This window comes from Nematolebias whitei, chromosome 22 (genome assembly GCF_014905685.2).
Source record: "Nematolebias whitei isolate Nwh7 chromosome 22, NemWhi1, whole genome shotgun sequence".
Lineage (NCBI taxonomy): Eukaryota > Metazoa > Chordata > Actinopteri > Cyprinodontiformes > Rivulidae > Nematolebias > Nematolebias whitei.
The window spans coordinates 25,738,921-25,765,830 of NC_056519.1; the positions used below are offsets into that span (position 1 = coordinate 25,738,921).

General features: G+C 43.3%; 1 protein-coding gene across 1 annotated transcript in view; it reads left to right on the forward strand.

The window, feature by feature from the left end:
- The window catches only part of LOC119428562 (chloride anion exchanger-like), a 94,919-nt gene that overhangs the window by 59,509 nt on the left and 8,500 nt on the right, over positions 1-26,910 (forward strand). The gene's annotated exons all lie outside the window — the stretch shown is intronic.

Sequence of the window (26,910 nt, forward strand, 5' to 3'; positions counted from 1 at the left end):
ATATATATGTATATATATATATATATATATATATATATATATATCTGAAAAACTAATTTTTAAAAAAAGCATGCAATTAAGACCAATTTTTTATCATGGTCACTATAAAAGCACAGGAACATTGTTCTCCAGTTTGCTTAAAGTCTTGGTTTTATTTAAACACAGTGATCTGACCTCCAGTCCTGCCCCTTTAAAAATAATCTGTTCCTGGTATTTCGGCTATAGGCTACTTTAAACTGTGATTATTAGAATGAAAAGTTTGAAACTCAACGTCTTCCCCTGCCTCCCCTATTTTATATTTTTTTCTATTTAGAAATTAACCAACATAGCAACTAGAAATGTTTTAACCGTTTGCCTTCTCCAACTGTGTCTGTGGAACTTGCCCAAGCCTGCCTGTATTGGCTTAATACGTGTACACTTAACAAAATGTGATTGGTCAACGCAGCAGCAGCTGAAGACACGCTATTGGAATACTACATGTATGTGTACACATGACAAAATGTGATTGGTCGTCGCAGCCTCAACTGGAAGGAGATGAAGACGTGATGCATACTTAGTGACAGTCGTCTTATCGGTTAGCGGCTTGTCATTAGCTTCCGCTAATTTTTTTTACCTGTTTTATGAAGCTAATTTTTTAGTTCGTGGAATATGGGTTAGGGAAGCTAACTTTTTATTTAGCTGTGCACCACCACTGGATATCTGTCTCAAAGTGCAGAGTATGAAGAGGCAACATTGACAGTATATAGGATTTAGGAGGATTCATATTTTTGCTATCAATATTCATTTGGGCAGAATTGACACTTTAATGTGATGAAAATGTATGAGTACTGTGATCTATGTGATCCTAGTGACCATTATGTCTGGGACATCAGTCCCTGGCAGGGTCTCTCATGGAAAAGTGGTCTCGGGGAGGGGTCAAACTATGAGCAATTCAAAATGAATAAAAATCTAACTTGTAAGTATACCTCGCATAGAAAAGGGAAATCTAGGCACTCCCCTGGAGTCAAGTCTGAAGTGGGGGCCCTTCGGTGAGCACCAGGTGTCAAAGACAGGCCAAGCCAGAAAGTGACAGGAGGCCACCTCCGTGTAGGCCCACCACCTGTGAGGAGGATCACTGAGGTCATGGCAACAGGAAAGGGAGAGTCCCTGGCCATGCCAACTCCTGCTGGTATGGACTTGTTCTAGGGAAGGGGAATGTCACCTCTCTGGCAGGTAAAGAGCTGGAGTTTGTGTGTAAGCAATACCATCTAGATATACAGTAGTTGGGTTCACTTCTAAACACAGCCTGGGCTCTGTAACAAAACTCCTAGAGAGGAGCTGAATTCTTTTCTACTTTGGACTTGCCAAGGGAGAGGGACAACGGGCAGGTGTGGGGATGCTTTCAAGCCCCTGGCTGAGTGCCTCGGTATTGGAGTACTTCCTGGTAAACAAGCAGCTTTAAACAGCATGAAGGAAGATTTAGACTATTGTTTGTGCTTATACGCCAAACATTAGTTCAGATTACCCAGTCCTCTTAGAGTCTCTAGATGGTGTACTGGAAATGGTGCCATCTAGGGATTCTGTTGTTCTGACTTAATTGCCCATGTGGGCAATGACGGAGTCATCAAGGGCCTCGTGTTAAAAGACGTGAATTTTTTTACTGAAACTTGAGGTATGCTTAAATTTAAAAAACATAATATGCACAAATAAATCCAGATGTATGAAACTGCATACGCATGAATCCAGGCACACTTCTTTTGTACATCCTAATCAACATACCCGACTCTTTCCTTGACATGCCTTTATTTAAATATGCATATAGATTTAAATATGCCCTGCACCTGAGGAATCTCCTATCTGCACTATCAAAAAACATGTCTGTATACCTGTGAACCTATATAAATAAAGGTTGAATGAAAAAAATATATCTGCATGCGAGAAAAGAGGAACTTCACGGAATGTGAGTTGGAGACAATTCTAAGGGGCCGTTTACACGGCGTATATTTTGAGTGCATCGCAGCTTTCTCTCTGCGGATCTGCTGATCATTTACACGACACCAGTGGCCCCCCTCTTTGAATCTGGAGGTTTCTGAACCCACCTTCCAGAGTGGAAGTTTTTCGCTGACCCCCAGCTGATAATGTAAACATTTCCTGCTGAGGCTTTGTGTTAAACCACACATGCACGCGTGGACAGACGCTATATTTCTATCAACATGGCGGCAGACACACTGCTTTCTGAACTACGACTGATGGAATATATTTTAAATCTCATAGTTAATCTACGTCAGATTCTAGGTGCTGTGACCGACATCTGTGTTGGAAGAGACACGATCTGATCCAGTTCTAATGTTGCGGTTTATAGAACGTGGCACGCGCACACGTCGCACTGCACTATAACATAAATGTGCTAAATAACAAGTTTAATAATAATAAACAGTATTTATGTTAGTGTGAGAGATATAATGAAGCTCTGAGCTAAATGAAGCTATCTGGACATTATGTAATTAAAATTTAAAATGATGCTAAACATATAGCTCAGTTGCCACTGAGTGTCCGGCAGGCTCCCACACTCTCAGTCTTTAAGTCTTGCTTGAAGACCCACTTCTATTCGCTTGCCTTTAACACGGTGTGATTTGTTTTGGTCCGGTCTGTTCTCTACTCAGATGGCCATTTTAGTTAGCTTCTGCTGCTATTTGTATCTGTATTTCTATTTTATGTTTTCCTGTCTGCTGTGCATGTTTGGTTCTTTTGTACAGCACTTTGGTTGGCCTTGTTGCTGTTTTAAGTGCTATATAAATAAATTGGTATGGTATGGTATGGTATATAGCGTGAACACTAAAGTTGAAAATGAAGACATCAGGTTTAGTTTTTATTTATTTGTTCAACACCACAAACTGTATGTCACACTAAGACTGATAATTAAACTGAACACACTATGAACAACGTTAATGAACAACTGGACTCTTGTTTTTATCAGGTATGGATGTCCTACGTTGTTCATCTGGCTCGTTCAGGAAGTCACTCCTTTGATTAATGCAGCTTAAAATATTGAATGGATTGAATAAAATAACTGAGGGGAATTTTAAATAAATAGTTCATCCAACATCTCTCTTCGACGTCCTCTTGAAATTCATCTGGCCCGAGCCTCGTTCAGAACCTTAGAAAATAAACGTCTCAGTTTCTCTGATACTCCTGCAACATACGGAATGACCACTGGTCTGGGTCTGGGTTCCTCCTTTTCACCTGATGGCTGACTGGAGTCCTGTTTGGGTTTTTTCTCTGCTTTCAGGAAGGCCCAGTTAGGATATCCACATTGCTCTAGAGCCTGTTTTGTGTGGGATTTCTCCTTCTGCCTGGCTCCTGAGTTAGTGGGGACACTGTCTGCTCTGTGGTAGTGTTCAGATTACTACTAACTTGTGCTCCAAAGGGTGATGGGAGTCAAACTGCAAATACTGGTCTGTGTGGGTGGGTTTGAAGTACACCTCAATTTACAAATGTCCTCTATCAGAGACTGAGACCTTACAGTCCAAGAAAGCCAACCTGACATGTTTTACATCTTCTCGTGTGAACTTGATATATTTATCCACAGAGTTGATGTGGTCAGTAAAATGTTGGACTTCCTGAGATTTGATTTTAACCCAGGTGTCGTCAACATACCTGAACCAATGACTTGGTGGTGTCCCTGCAAAGGATGTCAAGGCCTATAATATTGGCCCCCATATGTGAAATAGGTTGACGCAGGCACAGTTTCAAGAGTTGACACAGTTGTTCTGTGGAAAGCGTGGTCCTACTGCTCAGAGTGGTGTCTAATTTTAATTTTAAACTGACCACCTCTACAGCATCATCAACAGGAATGCACGTAAAGAGTGATGTGACATCAAAAGAGACCATTGTTTCATCAGTCTCCATGATGACATCCCTCACCTTATCCACAAAGTCCATGGTGTTCTGTATGTGGTGTTCTGAGCTGCCAACTAAAGGGATGAGTACAGATGCCAGATATTTGGAAACATTGTACTTTGTAAGTGACAGAGTTAATCATGCTAACAATTGGGTTTTAAAGGTACACCTTGTTTATAGATTTTAGGTATACCATACAGCCTCCCCTGGGTACAGTCTGTGGTACATAAAACAGTCAATAGCTTTGTCCTGTTCCAAAATTTTCAGGCAATCTATCAACTTCTTCTTGTAACCACTTTCTGGATCTATTTTCAGAGGATCACAAGTGGTTAAGTCACTAAGGAGTGTCTTAACTTTCTCATGATAGTCTTTCTGGTTCAAAATCACTGTGCACCTTCCTTTGTCTGCTGGGAGAATGATGATGTTTTTGTCCTTGCTAAGAGTGGTGAGTGCATCCCTCTCCTCTCTACTGATGTTGGAAGGTGGTGGTTTGGCATTGCTGAGGCAGGATGAAACGTTGATTCTGAGTTGTTCTGCTTCACCCTCTTTCATTTTGTTGTTACGGATGGCTGATTCTGTGGCTGTGATCATCTCCACCAGAGGAATTCTACTTGGTGCAACTGCAAAATTCAGTGCCCTGGCAAGAATCTCTGTCTCTGGCTGGGTGAGCTGTCTGTCAGATAAATTCTTCACCCACTTTTCTGTCTCCCTGGCATGTAATTGTCTACTGGAGTGTTGTCTTACACAGAGGACCAGATTTAACTTTTTTAGATTTTTCTACCTGGATTATTGAGCATGCATTAGGATAATGACACCAACATTATGCGTGGGGTGGGGGGTGGGGGGGAACGCAAGGGCAGAGAGCAGTCAGAGAAAACACACAGAGGCACTGCAGAGTTCAGATAAAATTACTCAATTCATTCCCTCTGGAGAGATCCATGCACACTTGGGCGGTGCTGAGGACGACCAGAGATGAATTCAGAGTCCTGAAATGATGACAGAATGTTTATTCAGCTGGGCTCCTCTGAAAAGTCCATGGAAAAGAGCAAGTGTATTGCATGTATTAATATGTAAATACATGTATTATTCATGTATACATAATACATCTATTAATTATATTAATTGTTCCTCATGTGTGCCCAGTGTGTACAATAATTGTTTTCACATTATTAACAGTTTCCAAGTATCACCTCTCAGTGTCGCCAATGGACCAGTAACCATGAAAACATGCGTACGCCAGCCATGAAGTTGGTGTGGGGCTGCATACATTTCTATGGTTGTTTCATTCTTAACACAGCTGAAGTTTCACGTGAAAAAGGGCATTTGCCACATTTTTGTTTGTATGCAGTCTTAGCACATGAGACCCCTGGAGAGGAGTGACTGGGAGGAATGGCATCCTTGATCTGAACCCAACGGCTGTTCTATTGTGGGATTTCTGTTAGGAATGAGCTGTACATGATGAACAACATGTTGGAGCATAGGGAGATACATAAGTGTACATGGTACCAGGCCACCTTTGTTTAACAGTTGATGATTGGTATTGTAATTGGATCATCAGACTTGCAGCCATATGCCTTGATCACCCAGGTAACGAGAGGGGCAGAACTGTCAACTAATCACCACCTTGTACTGAGTTGGGTCAGGTGGCAGGAAAAGCTACCAAATAGAACTGATAACCACAAATGAGTAGTGAGAGTGAACTGGCAACAACTGGCAGAGCACCCTGTCAAAGAGCTTTTCAACTCACAACTCTGGGAAAGTTTTCACATGTTCCAGGGGATTTCTGGGACCTGGAATCTAAATTTGCTATATTCAAGACCTCTATTGCAGATTTCAGGAGCTTCTGGCTTCTGGAAGGTCATTGGTTCTTGTCACAGCAGCACGTGAAGGACCCACTGGTGTGCATCAGCAGTGATGGAACCCTTACAGCTGAAGAAGGAGCCCTTTAAGGCTGGCTGTCACAGAGGACTTTTGAAACAGCTGACAGGTATGGGATGGCCAGAGGGTCTGGAATTTCTGTTGTTGGGAATGCAACTTGAGCATGTGAGAAATTTGCAGAGACCACGGAGAAGGATTTTCAGTTTGCCTCAAGGTTGTTCTAGCAAACCGTCCAGCAACTCAGAAAGGAACAGCGTGCCACCTCCCAGGATGAGCTTGCTTTGAATGGGGAAGCTGCTTACCTGGACTGGAGATGTTGGATGGTGGAAAGAATATTTCAGTGATTGCCTTGATTCAATCACCATGCCCACTTTTGAGGAGGTCTGAAGACTCATGGGAAGACAATTCCATTTCTGTGGCAAAGGTCGCTGAGCTAGTTAAAAAGTTCACTAGGGGAAGGGTGCTAGGGGTGGATGAGAGTAAACTTTAAAATAGGGTGAGATGCTTTGTCAAAATGGGGGAATTGGATTAGAGCAGCTACTCCGCTGTATAAAAAAAGAGTCAAATGATGTGGTTTGGGTATCTGATTAGGATGCCTCCTAATCTAGGAGTAATCCTGTCTAGGAGTCCTAGACATCTCCATTTGGAGGTTCTTCAGGCATGTCCCTCTGGGAAGAGACCCTTAAGACAGGCCCAGAACTCAGTAAAAGGATTACATATCTTCTCTGGCCTGTGAACATCTTGGAATCCCCTAGGAGGAACTCAAGAGTGCCACAAGGAAGAGGGTTGTCTGGGTTTCCCTCTTAGATCTGTTTGCCCTGCAACCCGACCATTTATAGTGTAAGAAGATGGATGGATGAATGGCTGGATGGCTGGATGGATGGATGGATGATCAAGATTTATAGCTTTTTTCCTGGCACCTAAACATGATGTTTCATGCTAATTAAGAAAGTTTGAATTGCACATAATTATGGCCAGTAACTAGTAGCATTGCATAATGTGCAATTAATCCAACCCTTTGACTTGCCACTAGCAAAAGGTTTCTGGGTCAAAAATTTATTCCAATTTGTAATTTTTAGTAAATGAGGTACACTTGTTTTAATTCCATTGGCTCATTGTAAAAGATCAAGAAAGATTCATACATTTACAAGTTTACAGCTATAGTGATTTATTGGTTTACAGACTGCAGCACATTCTTAAGAAAACCCAAATGAAAATACTTTTGACGGTTTACAACAAATCATTATTTGTTTTTAAGAGCTGAAATATGTTTTAAGTAATACACGTGATTTTGTTCTATTTTGACAGACATTGGAAAAGATCTTTGTCCAGATCACCTCCACCAACATCTGTGACCTGGTGATGTCTATAGTGATTATGGTTGTGGTATTCATTGTGAAGGAGTTAAGTGACAGATACAAAGCCAAGCTGCCAGTTCCCATACCCATTGAGGCTATAATTGTGAGTCCCACTCGAATATTTACATTTTGCTTGATTCAAAGTGCAAATACCTTGAAGTGCCAGTGGTATTTTTTAATCTTGTGTTATGATTGTGAAGATGTTTCTACTTGATAATACCCAAGTGCCAGAAATGGCCCTTAGACAATTTCAACCCAGCTTTTGACATCATCAAACAAACAAACAAAAAGATCTTTGAATACTTGGTACTTATTGAGTTTATACTTGATACATACAGAATACAAATCTAGTATGTACTCAGTACCTACATGTTACTTCCTTAGTTTATGCATGGTACCTACTGGGTCTATCTGGTACATATTGAGCACATACTAGTACTTATAGGGCACCTACGTGGTTGGTCTGTATTATGAAGTGACTTGGTACACTGAATTTACATAGTACTTACATGATACATACTTGGTATGTACTGTGCTGTATTATGCATTGCTATCCTACTTTTAAAAATCTGATTATGTTCCTTTCTATCCTTCAAAAATTCCATAACAATGTGTCTTGTAATTTACAGACCATCATAGCTTGTGGAGTCTCTTACAGCTTGAACTTTGAAGAAAGGTATAATGTTGATGTTGTTGGCAAAATGGTTAGTGGGTAAGTTTGATTTTTTTTTTAAAATATTATATTTCATTTGATTTGCAATTGATAAGATTTAAGTACAAACAATCAAACACAATTCATTTTTTTAGATATGAATCCCCCATTCCACCCAGTATGGAAGTCTTCCAGGAGAGTGCTGTAGAGGCCTTCCCCATAGCTATTGTGGGATTTGCAGTTGCCTTCTCTGTTGCCAAAGTCTACTCTATCAAACATGATTACATCATTGATGGTAACCAGGTGAGTTATATGTGATAAATGACCGTTCTAGTTTGGCCGCTAGAGAGAAAATTGAGTTAACTGGTTACTGATAGTAAGCAATGAAAATAGCAATCATCATAAACTTGATTATGAAGGAAGAAGTTTTAAGGACTATTGCATTTATGTCAAGGTTGACTGTATCCTGATGCATGCTCAATAATCCAGGTAGAAAAATAAAAAAAACTTAAATCTGGTCCTCTGGACATTCATTTTGAATGTCCAGAGGACCAGATTTAACTTTTTTAGAAGGTTGACTGTACACTGTCATATCAAAGTCAGAGAGATTTTATTGTCATTTCTGCTACATACAAGTATTGAAACAAAACAGCGCTCCTCCAGGATCATGGTGCAACACAGAACATAACATGCAAAAACATAAAAAATAAAAATACAACACACAGTGCAGATACAGTAATTCAGCAGTACAATAAATACAAACAGACCTATAATAAATGCAAAAAGACATCTAACCTAATGTAAACATTTCACACTAAACAAGAGACAAGACTAGAGACAGATGTTTATTAGTACATGTGTAGGTGGTACATGAGGTAGAAACATGTTCACATATGTGGTTTGCAGCATAGTTTTTCTATTCTTATAGCAGCAGAGATATAAACTGTGTAATGTACAAAAACGCAAAACTTGAGCAGATTGCAAAAACGTGCAAGTAAAAAGAAGTCACAAACAGTACAACACAGTAGTTGTGTGTATTTAGGTCGTGTGTGTGCGTGCATGCGCGCGCGCGTGCGTGCGCGTGTGTGCGCGTGTGTGTGTCAGAATCCACAGTTGAGGAGTCTGATGGCTTGTGGAATCAAGCTGTTACACAGACTGGTTGTGTTGAACCAAATGCTGCAGTACCTTCTCCCAGAGTGCAGGAGAGTAAAAAGTCAATGTGATTGGTGAGACAGGTTCTCCACAAGAGGGGTTTCCAGATGCAGCGGTTGTAGAAAATGTCCATGAGAGATGGAAGAGAGACCCCTATGATCTTTTCAGCTGTCTTAACAATTTGCTGGAGAGTTTTGCGATCCGATGCAGTGCATTTCCCTAACTAGACAGTGATGCAGCTGCTCATGATGCTATCAGTGGTTCCTCTGTAGAAGGTGATGAGGATGGGAGGTGGCAGATAAGCTTTCTTCAGTCTCCTCAGAAAGTATAGATGATGCTGAGCTTTCTTGGCAATGGTGCAGGAGTTAAGGGTCCAGGTGAGATCCTCCGCCAGGTGAACGCCAAGGAATTAGGTGTTCTTGACGATTTCCACGGAGGACCTGTTGATGTTCAGTGAGGAGTGGTCCCTTGGTGTTTTCCTAAAATCAATGACCATCTCTTTGGTTTTGTCAAAATTCAGAGACAGGTTGTTGACTTTGTACCAGTCCGTTAGCCGTTGCACTTCCTCCATGTATGCTGACTCATTGTTATTGCTGATAAGTCCCAACACATTTGTGTCATCTCCAAACTTGATGATGGAATTTGAGCTGTGCATTGCTGTTTAGTCAGGAATATGCAGAGTAAACAGCAGTGGGCTGAGCACAAAGCCCTGGGGAGCTCCAGTGCTCGGTGTGGTGGTGCTGGAGGTGTTCTTTCCGATCTGGATGGATGAGGTCTCCCAGTCAGGAATTCCAGGATCCAGATGAAGAGAGAAGTGGACAGGCCCATTGTGCTCAGCATTTCCATCAGATGCTGAGGAAAGATGGTGTTGAATGCTGAGCTAAAGTCTATGAACAGCATCCTAACGTAAGTGTTTTTTCTGTCCAAGTGTGTGGAAGCCAAGTGATGTGTAGTGGTTATGGCATCATCTGTTGAGCGGTTAGGACAGTACGCAAACTGCAGTGGGTCCATGATGGGAGGCAGCAAGGTCTTGATGTGCTGCATGATGAGTCTCTTGAAGCACTTCATGGTAATAGGGGTGAGAACTACAGGACGATAGTCATTGAAGCATGACACTGACAACTTCTTTGGCACAGGAATGATGGTGGTTGTCTTGAAGCATGGTGGAACGATGACACTGCTCAAGGATATGTTAACGATGTCTGTGAGAACACCTACCAACTGGTCTGCACATTCTCTGAGTACTCTGCCAGGAATGTTGTCTGGTTTGGCAGCTTTCCGTGGTTTGACTTTGCATAGAGTTTTCCTCACATCCACTGCAATCAGATGAATTGCCTGGTCGTTGCGAGGTTGGGTGGTCTTCCTCACCACCATGTTGTTCTGCACCTTGAACCAAGCATATAAGTCATTCAGTGTGTCTGGAAGGGACCCATCACTGTCATAGACAGGTGGTGTAGCCCTGTAGTTGGTGATGGCCTGGATGCCCTGCCACATGTGCTGTGTGTCACCATTGTTCTGGAAGTGGCTGTGAATGTTTTGGCCGTGCATGTGCTATGCTTCTCCGATTTCCCGGGACAGCTTAGCCCTCACTGTTCTCAGATCCGACTGGTCACCTGCTTTGAAAATGGAGTCTCGGGCCCTCAGCAGTGCACATACCTCTGGAGTCATCCACAGCTTCTGGTTGGATCTGGTAGTGATGGTTCTAGTGGTGGTGACATCATTAATGTATCAGCTGATGTAGCAGGTCACTGAAGTTGTGTACTCTTCTAGATCTGTGAGATCATCGTATGTTGTAACCTCCTTAAACATGTCCCAGCCAATGCACTCAAAACAGTCCTGAAGAGCAGAGATGGATATCCTGATGCATGCTCATGCTCAGATCACAGATGGATCCTTCTGGCCAGGTTTTTACCTGTTTCAGTTCAGGTTTGGTGTGCTTGGTGAGCGCTCTGTAAGCTGGAATCAGCATTACAGAGATGTGGTCTGAGTATCCAAGGTGGGACAGGGCACCGCCCGGTGCGCACTGGAATATGTTACATGAATAAAGTGGGTCATACAGAAAGCTCTATTTTTTTCTTGCTTTCTTTCAGCTGTTGCATGAAGATTTGGCAATTATTTTTACACCGGATGCTCTTGCTCACGTAACCACAGACCACCGAGCTATCACAGCCATCTGTGTGGAGCAGAGAGATGCTATCTAGGGTATCCAGGGGAGTAGATGGTGGGGGTAGGGGTCTTGTGCAAGGGCCCAGGGTAGGGCAAATGGGGGTGGAGGCAGGTGTGGGTGCTTCACCTATCCCAACCACATTTTGATGTTGTTGGTACCGGGAGTTGAACCAGCGATCTTCCAATCACAGACCCACCTTATCAGACCTCTGTGTCACCACTCCCTAGACAAAAATAAAATAACTTTTCATTTACAGAGAGATGTGGTGCTTTCTTTGAAATTTCCCTGAATCCTTGAAATTTTCCATGTTGTCGCATGACAGCCAAATGTGAAGTATTTTACTGGAATTTTATGTTATGAACCAACAAAAAGTAGCTCATAATAAGGAAATGGGCATAAAATTATACATGATTTCCTTTCTTTTTTTTTTTTTTGTTCACAAATAAAAATCTGAGAAGAGTGGTCCATGTTTGTACCCACCACCCCCTTTACTCTTAAAACCCTAAGTAAAACCTAGTTCATCCACTTGCCTTCAGAAGTCACATGTTTAGTAACTAGAGTCCACTTGTGTGAAATACAGTCTCAGAATAAATCCTTACGTTTTTTGAAGGCTTCAGATGTTTAAAAGTATCAGTAATCTAACAGTATCACAAAGATCATGGAACCTACAAGCTCTGCTCAATACATCATCTGAAAAGAGTCTGGCACAACTGTAATCTAGCATTTGGTTGTCCACCTAAAGTGACAGACCAGGAAAGTAGAGCATTAATCCAAGAAACAGCCCAGAGACCACCGTAACCCTGAAAGAGCTGTAAAAATCCACAGCTTGTGTGGGACAATTTGTCCACAGAAAAATTATTACTGTCCTCCACCAATCTGATCTTTGTGGAAGAGTGGAGTAAAACACCATAAGAAGTTTTGTTTGCAGTTTGTCATAAGCCATGTTGGAACACGGCAAACAACACTGCTCATCATCCTAAACACACCATTCCAAATGTGAAATGTGATGCAGCATCATGCTGTGGTGTGATTTTTCTTCTTGGTATTTGTCTCAGGAGCTTATTGCATTTGGAGTTAGCAATATGTTTGGAGCGAGCTTCAGGTCGTTTGCAGCCAGCACGGCACTCTCCAGGACTGCAGTGCAGGAGAGCTCGGGAGGCAAGACACAGGTCAGAAAAGAAATCTAACTATCTAAAGTGTGTCAAATTTTTAGACTATCTGTTCCATAATTCCATTTCTTCTTATTTACATACAGTTCTTCTTTAAATAAAACTTTACCTTGACTTTAAATACAGATTGCAGGGCTGATTTCAGCCATGATGGCGATGATCGTAACACTGGCTCTTGGTTTCCTGCTGGAGCCACTTCCCAGGGTAAGTTTCACTCTTTTATTTTAATTTTTTTAAAGCAGTTTTGTATAACACAGTACAGTAGAACTACAAACAATGAACATCCCTTAACCAAGGAGAAAAAAAGATCCATCCATCCATCCATTATCTTCCACTTGTTCAGAAGTTGGGTCAAGGGGGCAGCAGCTTGAGCAGGGAGACCCAGACATCTCTTTCCACAGCCACCTCTTCTAGTTCTTCTGGGAGCACTCCAAGGAGTTCCCAGGTCACCTAAGAGACACAGTCTCTCCAGTGTGTCCTGGGTCTTCCCCGGGGTCTCCTCTCAGTCAGACATGCCTGAAACACCTCCCTAAGGAAGCGTCCAGGGGGCACCTTTACCAGATGCCCGAACAACCTCAACTGGCTTCTCTCGATGTGGAGGAGCAGCAGTTCTACTCTGAGTCTCTCCTGGATAACTGAACTTTTCACCCCATTTCTAAGGGAGAGTCCAGCTACCCTGCGGAGGAAACTCATTTCAACCACCTGTATCCGAGATCTTGCTCTTTCAGTCACTACTCACGTACCCAGAGTAAATGGCCATAAGTGAGGGAAGGAACGTAGACTGACAAGTAAGCAGAGAGCTTCGCCTTACAGCTCAGCTCCCTCTTCACCACAATGGACTTGCACAGAGTCCACAATACTGCAGATGTTGCACCAATCCATCTGTCAGTCTCACGCTCCATTCTTTCCTTGCTCGTGAACAAAATCCAGAAATACTTGAACTCCTCCACTTGAGGCAAAACCTCACCCTTGACCTGAACAGAATAATCTCCCCTTTTCCAGCTGACCATGGCCTCCGATTTAGAGGTGCTGATTCTCATTCCAGCCACTTCACATGTGGCTGTGAACCACTCCAGTGAGAGCCAAAGATCCCTGCACGATGATGTCAGCAAGACCACATTATCTGCAAATAACAGTGTAGGGGAATACGTGTACAGGATATTGGACTTCTGGTCCGGTCAAACTCTTGCCCTTTAACTGGCATTTACTCTGGACCGGCCTCATCTCAAACATATATAAACCATGAGTTCTTGTAGCAAACTTAATTCCTGTCCCTCAAAAAAAACACAAAGAATCCGTAATTTAAATACAGTTCTGTAATGTTTATTTTCAGTTTGAATTATGACATGGAAATTATGGTAAATGTTGAATGTGAATATGAACCAATAATATTATTTTAGAAAGTAAATGGCATAAATCTGAGGACTTTGAAAAGGAAATTTGATTCAATTTAGACTAAAGTCTAGCTCTTAACATTAAAATTTAGATAAGTTTATCTCGGATTCATGAATTAAGTTATCTAAACAAACTTAGTTGGCACTGTTTCATGGTCCTCTCATCAGAAGGAAGATGTTCATCTCTCATTACCACAGCGGCTGCATGAAGGAAGCCGGTGTCCCGCTGTCCCAAGAAGGATGTCGTTTCTCAGGGCTGCGGTTTGTTCAGCTTGTACCTTTAGCTCCAGGGTGTTTGAGATTTTTCAGGATGTCCACCATTTCTCAGCTGGACACGTCTTCCATCATATGGCTGTTGTTTCTCAGAGAGTCTCATCAACTCTCCACAACCACTCATTCCATCTGCTCAGCTCAGCTGATGATCCAAAGCCAACTTTTCTCATTGGCTGCAGTCTTGCAACTCCCTTGGTGTTCAGTATACCTGGCATCAGGAAGACGGGCCCCTTAACTTTTAACCAATCAGAGGGCTTCTTACAGTAGGAGTATCCCACTGTATAATTAATGTAATTAAAATCTCCGTTCTCAAAGCTCTTCAGAGATGATAATGTTAAGGATGTGTGACACCATGCTGATACAAACGAAATGTGTTTCTTTGAATCGGAACTTCAGCTTGGGGGTTAACTTCCTTTACTGTCATGGCAACCAGTCTCTGTTGATAAGGCCAAGTGAAGCTCTTTGATCAAGACCCTTCTTCAGGAGTCTCAAAGTCTGGTGACTCAACATAGAAGGTGAATTACACGAAGGGGGTCTAGAATCATGTAACATGTCAGGGTGGTCCCAACTGTAGATTTTAACACACACACAGAAGGTTAACAAAGAAACTCCCTGTGTCAGAGCAGGATGCCAGTATCTGTCCCAGATTAGCAGAAAAGGAGGGGGTAGAGTAGACTTAGTGTCTCTGAGGACATTTATCTTAAGTTTCTTGGAAGGATGGATGCTACAACAGAGAAGGAATCCTAAGGCCACTGAATCAGACTCCCGCCGCCTCCTGGCTGTACCAAGAAATTCTGTCCATAAAAGTTATGAACAGAATTAGTGACAACAGGCAATCCTGGCGGAGCCAACTCCCACCCTGAAGGGGTCCGACTTACTACCGCCAATGCAAACCAAACTCGCACCGCTTGTATAGGGACCAAACAGCCAGTAGCAACGGGTCTCCAATCCCATACTCACAGAGCACCCCCTACAGTGTACCTTGCGAAACACAGTCAAAAGCCTTCCCCAAGTCCACAAAACTAGACTGGATGGGTAAACTCCCATGAACCCTTGAGGACCCTAGTGAGGGTAAAGAGCTGATCTAGTGTTCCATGGCCAGGACAGAGGAACAGCTTCTACCCTGAAGCAGTTAGACTCATGAATATCTAAGCCCCTGTATATTCCCACGTATGTCAGTCCTGCGTAGGTCTGCGCGTACTGGATTAGAGCCGAAGCGGACGCCCATAGGGCATGTCCGTGCAAAGCTCAATTTTTACGAACGCGTGCGCGTACTGACAGGACACGGGAGAATACTGGGGGCTTTAGAACGCTTGACAGAATCTGAGCTGCATTCACACACAGGCTTGTTAATTGTTGTTGCGCTCTAAAATAGTAATTTCAATTCAACCTTTATTTATACAGGTTGTTAGTCTCATTGAGCCTCGAGGACTCGTTTACATGAGAGAGCTGTTTTTAAAAAATTTAGTCAAATGTTTACAGATGCTTAACAACCAGTTAAAATACACAAAATGCAGAAAATGGCATCACTTTTGTTCCAAATTTTCTGGGGGAGGACCCGTGGAACCCCACCCCCCCACTCGCGCGTACCACATATGGAGTGTATGACAAATAAAGAACCTTGAATCCTTGAATCCTAAAACAATCCCTAATCATTTTGAAATCTTGGCAATAAACATTAACTTGCATGGAGACCAGACATTAAGGGGCCGTTTACACGGCGCGTGTTTTGAGTGCATCCGCAGCTTTCTCTCTGCGGTTCTGCTGTTCATTTACACGACACCAGTGGCCCCCCTCTTTGAATCTGGAGGTTTCTCAACCCACCTTCCAGAGTGGAGGTTTTTCTCTGACCATCCGCTGACAACATAAACATCTCCCGCTGAGGCTTTGTGTTAAACCACATGCGCACACGCACGCGCGGACAGACGACATATTTCTATCAACATGGACACGGTGCTTTCTGAACTACGACTGATGGAATATATATTTAATCTCATAGTTAATCCACGTCAGATTCCAGGTGCTGTGACCGACATCTGTGTTGGAAGAGACACAGTTGGATCCAGTTCTAATATTGTGTTTTTAGAACGAGGCACGCACACACGTCGCGCTGCACTGTAACGTACTACATGTGCTAAATAATAACAGTTTAATAATAATAAACAGTATTTATCTTAAGTTTGAGATATATAATGAAGCTATCTGGACATTATGTAATTCAAATTATGTGATTAAAATGATGCTAAACATATTGCGTGTTACTAAAGTTGAAAATGAAGATATCAGGTTTAATTTTCATCCATTATCTTTACCTGCTTATTCCATTTTGGGTCACGGGATTCGCCGGTGCCCATGTCCAGCAATCACAGTGCGAGGGGCGGGGTACACCCTGAACAGGTCTCCAGGCCATCACAGGGCCACATAGAGACACACGAGACAAACAACAATTCACTTTCTCACTCACACCTAGGGACAATTTAGAGTTACCAATCAGCCTAACATGCATGTTTTTGGTCTGTGGGAGGAAACCGGAGCACCCGGAGAAAACCCACGCATGCACGGAGAGAACATGCAAACTCCACCCAGAAAGGCCCCTGGACCGGGGTTTGAACCAAGGACCTGCTCGCTGAGAGGCAGCAGCTCTACCAGTTGCGCCACCATGCTGCAGGTTTAATTTTTACTTTTTTTATTTATTCAACACCACAAACTGTATGTCACACAAACACTGATAATTAAACTGAACACACTTGTAACTTCTCAATGACGACACGCGGGCACGGCTTCTTTATTTGAAACGGGCGCTTTAATGAATGCTGTGAAAACTACAGAAACAAGACAGAAAGTACAGAAGTAAAACAAAAGGCTTCAGGTACAGTACTGAGCGACGAGTAAAACATGCTTTAACAAAGAAATACCTCATGGCCGCTCGTCATTAAAGAAGTCCTAAGCGAATGTTTCTCATCTTGTGCATTCTAAATAAGCATATAAAACATCAGAACACCATAATTGACAGATGCACAATGTGTAGTGGTGTGACAAATTAAAACAAGTTCTTGTTGAACTCAGTGCATTTATTTAACGTAGCACATCAGACTCATCCTCACTCTTTCTACCCTTCTCATCTTCACTTCTTATCCTGCAGCTCCACCTAGTGGCATGAATGACAAAGCATTACACAACACAACATCTCCTCCCTTCTTAAGGTTTAAACTTCCTCCAAAGAATACTTGAACAGAATTTTTTAAAGAGGCTAAACCATTAGAAAATGCATTTGAAAATTATGTACATATTTCTAGCAACAGAATTGTAAACCAAAGGTACTAATAACGATTAAGTAAACCTGTAAATTTAACTAAACGTTCCTTGAAAATTATTCCTGTAATAAAACAAATTACCCATGTTAATACTTAAAGAAGACTTTAGCAAACCAGTAGCTGTAATAACCTTTTGTCAACCCTTCTATAACCTTAGGTAACAGTTACATTTCTGCATAACGTTTATGACATGACAAAGTCTCTGTGCCAACTGGGTTTATATTTTGCACGTGGAAGCTTCCTAATAGGAAGTGGATCAGGCTGGGCCTTTTCCAGTCCTCTAGCAGTAAAGTCCTGTCCAGCAACTGGAGCACAGCGTGCCAGGTGGGATGCATTCCAATTCCTTCCGTCACTCAGCATGAAGGTGTGTTTACCTTTAACCTTTTTGATAGTTGCAGGAGAGGTAAACCTAGGGTGACCTTTTGGAACATGTAAAGGATTCCGTATCCTCACCCTCTCTCCTAACCGGAATGAAGGCACCCTTGCACTGCGTTTGGCATCAGTGTAACGTTTCATTTTGTTTTGATTTTTCAGAACTTCACGTTGTGCCCTGTCATGCAGTGGAGATGTGACAAGAGGCAAAGGGAGTATGTTCAGTTTAGTGCGCATCTTCCTGCCAAAGAGAAGTTCATGCGGAGAGGTGGAGGTAGTTGCATGAGGCGTTGCACGGTATACTTGAAGCCATTCTGACACAGTGTCTTTCCATGGTGTAGACTGTTGGATTGCAGTTTGAATGCAGGTGTGGAGGGCACGATGAAACCTTTCAATGGCTCCGTTGGCAGCTGGATAGTAGACAGATGTTCTAGCGTGAGATATTCCTCTATTCTGGAGGAATGATGCGAAGGCTTCTGATGTAAACTGAGTGCCATTGTCTGTCAAAATGTTCTCAGGGTTACCATGACGACTGAAAACAGATGATAAAAATTTAATAACATTGTTCGTAGTGACAGTATGTGAGAAAGCAAGTTCAGGCCATTTAGAATAGTAATCAGTCAATGAAATGGTAAATCTGCAAGAAGGAATAGCTGTGTCAAATGGTCCTACAATATCAACTCCAAGCTTTTTCCATGGTCCATCGGGCAGCGGTACCGGCTGAAGTGGAGCAGGGCGTGTTTGGGCAGTTTTGTCATTGGACTGACACATGACACATGATGTTATGGCATCCTGAACTTGTGAGTCCATTTTTGGCCACCAGTAGAGGTCTCTCAAGCGCTGTTACGATTCCTTGATGGCTTTCATATGCTAGTGTAATCAGTGTATGTCTGACAGAAGGTGGTGCGATGAGTCTCGTACCTCTGAGAATGTAGTTACTGTAGGTGGAGAGTTCGTCTCTGATCTTGTAGTAAGGAGCAAGTGTATCACTGACTGATTTAATGGAAGCAGGCCATCCTTTTTCCATTTGTACATGCAGATCTGTTAGTTCAGGGCATGAGGAGCAAGCTGAATCAAAGTCAGAAACAGGAAGTGCAGACAGAGTAGCAGAAATCTGAGCCACCATTTCTGGATCCACATCTGGTACAGAATCTGAAGTCACAGGCAGAGGCAGACGTGAGAGGTAATCCGCTGTGTAGTTTTGAGAACCCGGTCGGTAGATGACATCATAATCAAAACACAGCAGGCGAGCTGACCATCGTGCAATGCGCACTCCAGCTCTATTCATTCCTTTTGTTCTCAGAAGTGTGGTCAGAGCTTGATGGTCCGTTCGGAGGATGAAGCGTCAACCCCATAATATGTTCTCCATTTCTCTGTAGCCCACACACATGCTAGCGTCTCCTTCTCGACGGTAGAATACTTTTGTTCGGTCACAGAAAGTGTGCGGGAAGCGAAGGCCACAGGCTTCTCTGTTCCATCAGACTGAACTTGGGCAAAGACAGCACCTAGTCCGTAATCACTGGCATCAGTGGATATCACAATGCGTAGGTTTGGATTAAACAGCGCAAGAGCAGGGCTGTTCACCAGAAGCTGCTTAATTTCTTCAAAGCTCGTCTGTGCTTCTGTAGTCCATGCACAGTTGCTTGTTGTACTTCCACAAGAACGCATTGGAGCCACTATAGTTGCAAAATTGGGCAAGAACTTGGAGTACCAAGACACCAACCCCAGAAAGGATCTCAATGCAGCAGCATCAGTAGGTGGAGGAGCATTCAAAACAGCATCGACATGCTCTTTGTCTGGGAGAATGCCATCTGCTGTTATGACATGACCCACAAAACGTAATGATGCCTTTCTGAAATGACATTTGTTTTCATTTAGCACAAGGCCAGCAGTTTTGAGCTTTTGGAGGACTGCTTTCAGGTTGCTGTCATGCTCAGCAGGAGTTTTACCATAGATGATGAGGTCATCCAGGTAATTCTGGACACCTGGAAGATCTTGGAGAATCTCAGCCATCATTTTTTGAAAAGCTGAGGGAGCGGAGGCGAGTCCATAAGGAACTCTGCAAAATCTGAAAAGACCTTCATGTGTAATGAATGCAGATAAATCTCTGCTATCTTCATGCAGAGGCAGCTGCATTGTATATGCATATGCACTGGCCAGGTCGATTGTAGAAAACACTGTGGCACCTTCTAAACTGACAAACAACTCATCCACATGTGGTAGAGGATAGCAGTCTGTGATAACAGCTTTGTTTGGTTCACAGAAGTCAGCACATAATCGTATTCCTCTTGTTTTACGTCCTGTTACTACGATAGGTGAAACCCATGGTGATGCATCGATTTGTTCAATGACTCCAGCTTTCAGGAGGCGTTTCAGTTCTGCTGAAACTGGAGCTCTCACTGCAAAGGGAAGGCGTCTAAGCTTCTGTCTTACAGGTTTGACTGTAGGATCTAGTTTTACTTTATGAACAAAGGATTTCACACAGCCTATATCAGGAGCAGCAGAGGTGAGCGATGCAGGTGATGTGTCTGTTGTCATCACAGGAGTAGCAGGGGCAGTACTTGGTGGAAGAACAGCATTTCCAGTGATGCAGATGTGCAGTGCTTCCATCAAGTCTCGGCCAAGAAGAGGAGTTCCCTGTTTTACAACAAAAAGGGTAGCTGGTGTGGTAATAGTTCCTCTACTTGCTTCAACTTGTAAACATCCTATTACAGGGATTGTTTTCTTTGTATAAGTAACTAGACGGAGGTCAGGAGGGCATAGTGGTGTTTCACTGAAGTGTTCTTTGTAGATTTGTTGAGGCAGGATGGAAACTGCAGAGCCTATATCGACAGTGAGTCGCAAAGTCTTGGTAGGTGAAGTAGGCGTGCTTAATTCAATATCACACTGTAGGGTTTTTGATGCATGCAAAGTGTCTCTCAAATATAACACAGTCAGATTTGGTAACTGAACTTCACGGACTTGTCTTGTTTTAGATGAGCAGCAGACACGAGCAAAGTGACCAACTTTTTGGCTGAGGTTACATGTAGCTTTAGCAGCTGGACACTGGTGAGAGTTAGCAAGGTGTTTGTTTGAACCACACCTAAAGCAGCTTTTAGTAGAGGTTGATGCAGCAGGAGGTGACTTGACAGGTCGAAGAACAGATTTACTATTCTTTGTAGCTGAGTATGAACGAGGCTGTATAACTTGGACATGTCTGTCGCTGTTAGCTGTTAGTGCTTTAGCTTGGTAAGCTGCTGATTCCATTTGTGCTGCAAGAGTAACAGCTTTATCTAATGTCAAATCAGGTTCAAGCAGGAGTCTCTCTCGTACTCTAGAGTTGAAGATGTGTTCGACTAGTTGATCACGGATCATTTCCTCTGTCTTATCATCAAAGTCACATTTTGAAGCCAGGTCACGTAAGGCAGTCACATACTGCTCAACTGTCTCATGTGGTGCTTGTGTTGGCTTTCTGAAAGCATGCCTTTCTACAACAATGTTGACTTTAGGCGAAAAGTGTTTTTCCAGAGCATCAATAGCAGAAGAAAACGTGTCACCTGTGTTTGTTAAAGAGTAGAAAGTTCGTTGTCCTTCGGCTCCCAAGCAGTGTAGTAATGTTGCTCTCTTTCGTGCATCAGGCCAAGCATTCCCTGTTGCATTAATCACCAGCAAATAATTGTTGAACATACGCATCCACATGTTGAATGGTAGAGTAGGTTCTCCTGGGCAAGGCAAAAACAAAGGCGGTGGATGGACGTTAGCAGCCAGGCTAATTCAGCAGGAAGAGAGAAAAAAAAACGTTTTCATCAGGCTTCTTCACCATTATCATCCTCCTCACTCTTTCTACCCTTCTCATCTTCACTTCTTATCCTGCAGCGCCACCTAGTGGCATGAATGACAAAGCATTACACAACACAATGTATCACAACAGTTATAAATACCTTTACAGTTAGCAAACTATCGAGGCTGCTGCACGCCTCTCGTGTCCTCAGGTAAGTGCATGTAGCTTCAGGTAAATGTGTGTGTCGAGCTCAAAAGATCTCGCCACTCTCTTCCATTCACACAAAGCTCGCGATAACAGTGCAACCAAAAAACAGTCCTTCATGACAGAATAAATGCATCTTATACAAAATAAAACATATTTCACAGCGTGAACTAAACAAACTAAAAACAAAAATATTCTAACTACTGAAAACAAATATGAACCCGTTTAAAACATAAATCAATCATTGTGGTGACACTTACAACACTATTAAAACAAGTTAACTGTAAACTGCATTAATGAACTGGACTCTGCTCTGTTTTCATCCTGGATAATACTGGTCCCACGTTGTTCATCTGGCTCGTTCAGGTTGTCACTCCTTTGATTAATGCAGCTTAAAACATTGAATGGATTGAATAAAAGAACTGAGGGGAATTTTAAATAAATAGTTCATCCAACATCTCTCTCTTTTCCACGTTCTCCTGCACTGCACCTGGGCCGAGCCTCGTTCAGAACCGGTCCGCCTGGTGGAAGGACAGCTTCTTCTTCTTTCAGGAAAAAATAAAAACTCAGTTGGTTGTTTTGTAACCGAAGTAAACACAAGCAAACATTATTTAGAACATTGATTTACCTGCTGTAAATCAGCTACTGATTATCACTGAGTAAAGTCCGACATCGTTGACTCGGTTCTGGTCCACTCAGCGACCGGTGTGGAGCTGTTAGATGAAGTAGTCCCACTTGGCGTCAAATCTGTCGACTCTTATCTAAAATCCAGCTTTAACTTGTTGTTAAGATGTTAGCTGAGCTTTTAGCCCAGAGGAAAAGAGCGGGCCGAGGCAGCACGCATGCGCATTAGGTGAAGGTACAAAATTCACAGCGCCATCTAATGACTCAGCATGGTAACTACAGCAGATTCAGTGGGGTGGGGTGGGGGGATTCCTCCGGATGCATGTAAACACAAAATCCGACCGTGTCAACGCAGATCTTTTCCTCTAATTAACATATGAAAAAACCTATGTTTCCCCCCACCGTGTCCGTGTAAATAGGGCCTTAACTGTTGTGGGCTGTTACCCCCCACCCCCCTCCCCAGCAACTTCTGAGGCTCTACTGTCTTTAACGGACTTCCTAACAAATTTACATTTCAATGAGATAGTCTTTGCTGTTGATTTTAATCTTGACTGGCTGTCTCCAGTGTCTGAGGATTTTTTTTTTTAAACAAAGTATTTTTTTTAACAGCAACAACACCAAAACAGAGAACAAAGAAAAAAAAACACCAACCCCCACCCATTGCCTTCCACATCGGATCAAACAGGCACTGAAAAGTTTTCGACATATAACATAAAAGGCTCTCACGTGTCCCAAAATTGTAAGGATGGCACCATCTGGTGGGCCTCCTTTATCTGTACTCCCTGGTGTGTCTCCTAATTAACCTGATCAGTTTCACCCTTGTCTCACGTTCAGCTATTTGTAATCATGCCCTGTCTTGTCTGTGTGTTTAAGTCTATCTGTGTGTCTTGTTCAGTGTCGGTTCGTTGTTGGGTATGGTCTTCTCGTGTCCTGATCCTGATCCAGAACCCAGCAGGTAGGTTCTCCTCAGCTTCGCTCACCTGTCTGTACCAGCCATATGGGGGAGTCCGTGATCCAGTGTGACGGGTTCTGGACAGAACCCGTCCAAACACAAGGACGCCACTGTCTGGTGGTCAAAGTCCTGCCTTCGCCTCTCCTGGTTCTGGAGGAGTAGAGTCAGAGAATCAGAGATTCTTTATTGTCGTTCACACCACATGTGGTACATGTGGTGGAACAAAACTATATACATGAGGTCCCAGTTACATCCAGCAATAAAGTGGAAAAGAAAAACAATAATAAGATAAGATATGAACTAAGAAAAACATCACCTAAACATACACTAAGCACTAATAGCATATCTAAAAAAGTTAAGTCTGGTCCTCTGGACATTCAAAACTTCAAAACCAGATTTAACTTTTTTTAGATTTTCTTCCTGGATTATTGAGCATGCATCAGGACACTAATAGCATAAAAACAATAAACACAATACGCCGAAAAGCAGCACGAAACTGTGTGAGCAGATGAGCACGAATGAACACAGCAACATGAAACAGATCGGTAGCAACAGGATGTGATTCTTCACACTGATTATCTTGGTTAGATATTCATGAGTCTAACAACCTCAGGGTAGAAGCTGTTCCTCAGAGTAGAAATGGTCTCAGCTCTGGGGGAAACACCAGGCATCCAAACCAAGCTTCTCCGCACCTCCTGGGCTGCTCGGCTATTCGGGATGGATGCTGGAGTATGAAGCTCTGTTTCATTCCTGCCCTCCTTTCCCACCGTCGCTGCTGGAGTGGCAGAAAACGAACCCAGAGATGGTCTACGGGAACTTCACCAACATCTCTGACACAAGCAACTGATCTGACTCGGCCTGGCAAGGCTGAATTTCCTGGACCCTGTTCTGTTGCTTCCATGAGGGCTGATCCAGACGCCTTGCCTTCCAGGACCCTGGTGAGGATGGAATCTGGCACCTCACTCCCGCACAGAGTTCCCAGAAAGATCAGTCCTGTCACCTCTCGGCTCCAGTCTCCATCCTGCTCTCCTCAGACTGAACCTGAAACTCCGGGGAAAGTTTTGCAGGGGGAGGGGCAGGGGGGGTCCAGGTGGGCTCCTCTATGCCACCTCCTGCTGTGGGGTCCATGCCGCATGCAGCTCCCAGGGTGGCTTCTATGTCAGCAGCTGCATCCCAGAGGGTTCCAGGGCAGCTGCATCCCCAGAGGATCTCATGGCAGCTGCATCCCTGAGGGTCCTGTGGCAGCTGAGGAGTGTTCTACATCCTCAAGGTCTCCACGCTGTTCGAGGTATCCATGCTGCTCGAAGTCTCCATGTCTCATCCAGGGTCTATATCTCATCCAGGGTTTATGTCTTGTCCAAAGGGTCCACGTTTTGTCCAGAGGGTCCCACAGCAGCATCATCTCACCTTAGTCCATCATTCCACCTTGGTTTGTCACCTCGTCCAAGTGCATTGCCTTGGTCCTTCTCATCGCCTCAGGTCCATGCCTCGTCTGGGCTCCATGTCTCGTCCAGGCTCTAGCCGCGCCAGCATTTTGGATGGCCTCCCAGCCGCCCACCTGAACTATAACCTTTCTTGGAATGGTTTCCTAACTGTCCAGACATTTTTTGTGTTCCCTGATTGTTTAGTTTGGTTCCCAGGTTTTGGTCATGCTGATATTTTTTTTCCCTAGTGTTTTCTTTGGGCCCTCTGTCCTTGCAGTTCCTCCCTCCTCCCACCCAAGTCTTTCAGGGTAGGCTTTTTTGGAGATGCCAGGGGGCGACCTTGAAAGTACTATAAGGATGGCGCCATCTGGTAGGCCTCCTTTATCTGTACTCCCTGGTGTGTCTCCTAATTTACCCTTTAGTATCACCCTTGCCTCATGTCCAGCTGTTTGTAATCATGCCCTGTCTCTCTGTGTGTTTAAGTCTATCTGTGAGTCTTGTTCAGTGTCGGTTTGTCATTGGGTATGGTCTTATTTTGTTCTGATCCTGTCTTAGTTCTGTCCTGTTTACACCATACTGTAAGTTTATGCTGCCGTGTCAGCTCTTTGATTCATTGTGATTAAAAGTATTTATTTTTACCTGCTGAGTCTCTGAGTCCCTGCCTGCACCATTGGGTCAAATCTGCTCCTGCAAGTCCTGACAAAAATCTCTTAACAGAACTCTTTAGGGTCTCTTGGATGAGGGGCGAAACGTTTCTTTTTAACAAAAAAAACGAAGTCCAGATGACATGATTCAACCTTTTTTGTTGTTATATACCTGGATGACTGAGAAAACAAACTTTGTGTTTTTGAAACCATTAGTGAAAAGGCCAGACTTCAGGGGTATCTGAGGCAGGCTTGAAACACAAGAGTCAGGGTGGCTTCTGGGTAATACCAGATGGCTAGGCCTCAGACTGACGAAGCCTCTTGGATGAGGGGCGAAACGTTTCTTTTTAACAAAAAAAACAAAGTCCAGATGACATGATTCAACCTTTTTTGTTGTCTTTAGGGTATATCTTTTTTTTTCCAGATGAATGTGATATATCACCTCTCTTATCTAATGTATATATGCTGGGGGGTGTGGGTCCTTCCAATTGCACAAAACAAGACTCCTGACCAAAAGAGAGCCAAAAGAAATCACATCCTTCTTGTACCTACTGAAGAACATATCCACAGGGACCACCCCAAACAGGGAGATGAGTGGTGATGGGTGTAAAGTTTTTCCACATATCCCAGAGAAGGTGTCAAAAACAGTCCGGGGGCCTTCCTGGGTGGAGTTTGCATGTTCTCTCAGTGCATGCATGGGTTTTCTCCGGTACTTCGGTTTCCTCCCACAGACCAAAAACATGTATGTTAGGCTGATTGGTAACTCTAAATTGTCCTAGGTGTGAGTGAGAGAGTGAATGGTTGTTTGTCTCGTTTGTCTCTATGTGTTCCTGTGATGGACTTGCGACCTGTCCAGAGTGTACCCTGCCCCTCGCACAGTGATTGCTGGACATGGGTACCGGCGACCCCCGTGACCCAAAATGGAAGAAGCGAGTAAAAAGAAAATGGATGGATGGATGGATGAATGGATGTATGGATGGTAACTCTAAATTGTCCCTAGGTGTGAGTGAGAGAGTGGTTTTGTTGGTCTCCATGTGTCCCTGTGATGGACTGGAGACCTGTCCAGGGTGTCCCCCGCCTCTCGCACAGTGATAGCTGGATCTGGACACCAGTGACCCCCGCGACCCAATAAGGAAGAAGCGGGGAAAAGATAATGGATGGATGGATGGATGGATGGGTTTTATTGAACTCTAATGCACAAGATAAAGTATTAAAGAATGAATGTTTTCTTTGTGCTTGCTCAGGATGGGAGAGTGCGACGAAATGACAATTCACCTCAATCTGCTGCTTCCTTAGATAACTTTTACTAATTGGATTTTTTTATGTATGTGAATGTTTTTGTACAGCGACCTGAGACGACTTCTGTTGTGACTTGGTGCTATAGAAATAAACTGAATTGAATTGAATTAATAAAATGTATGTCTTGAGACTTTTACTTTTGCATTGATGTCGCTTAATATATCTGGTGTTTTTTTTTTTTTCTTTCGGCTGCTCCCTGCATTAGGGGTCACCACAGCGAACTAAGTTGCACAATATATATATAATATAATATATCTGGTGTAATAAGTTAATTTTTTTTGTTAAATGATCTCAATGTAGGGCAGCACGGTGGCGCAACTGGTAGAGATGCTGCCTCTCAGCGAGCAAGTCCTTGGTTCAAACCCCGGTCCAGGGGCCTTTCTGGGTGGAGTTTG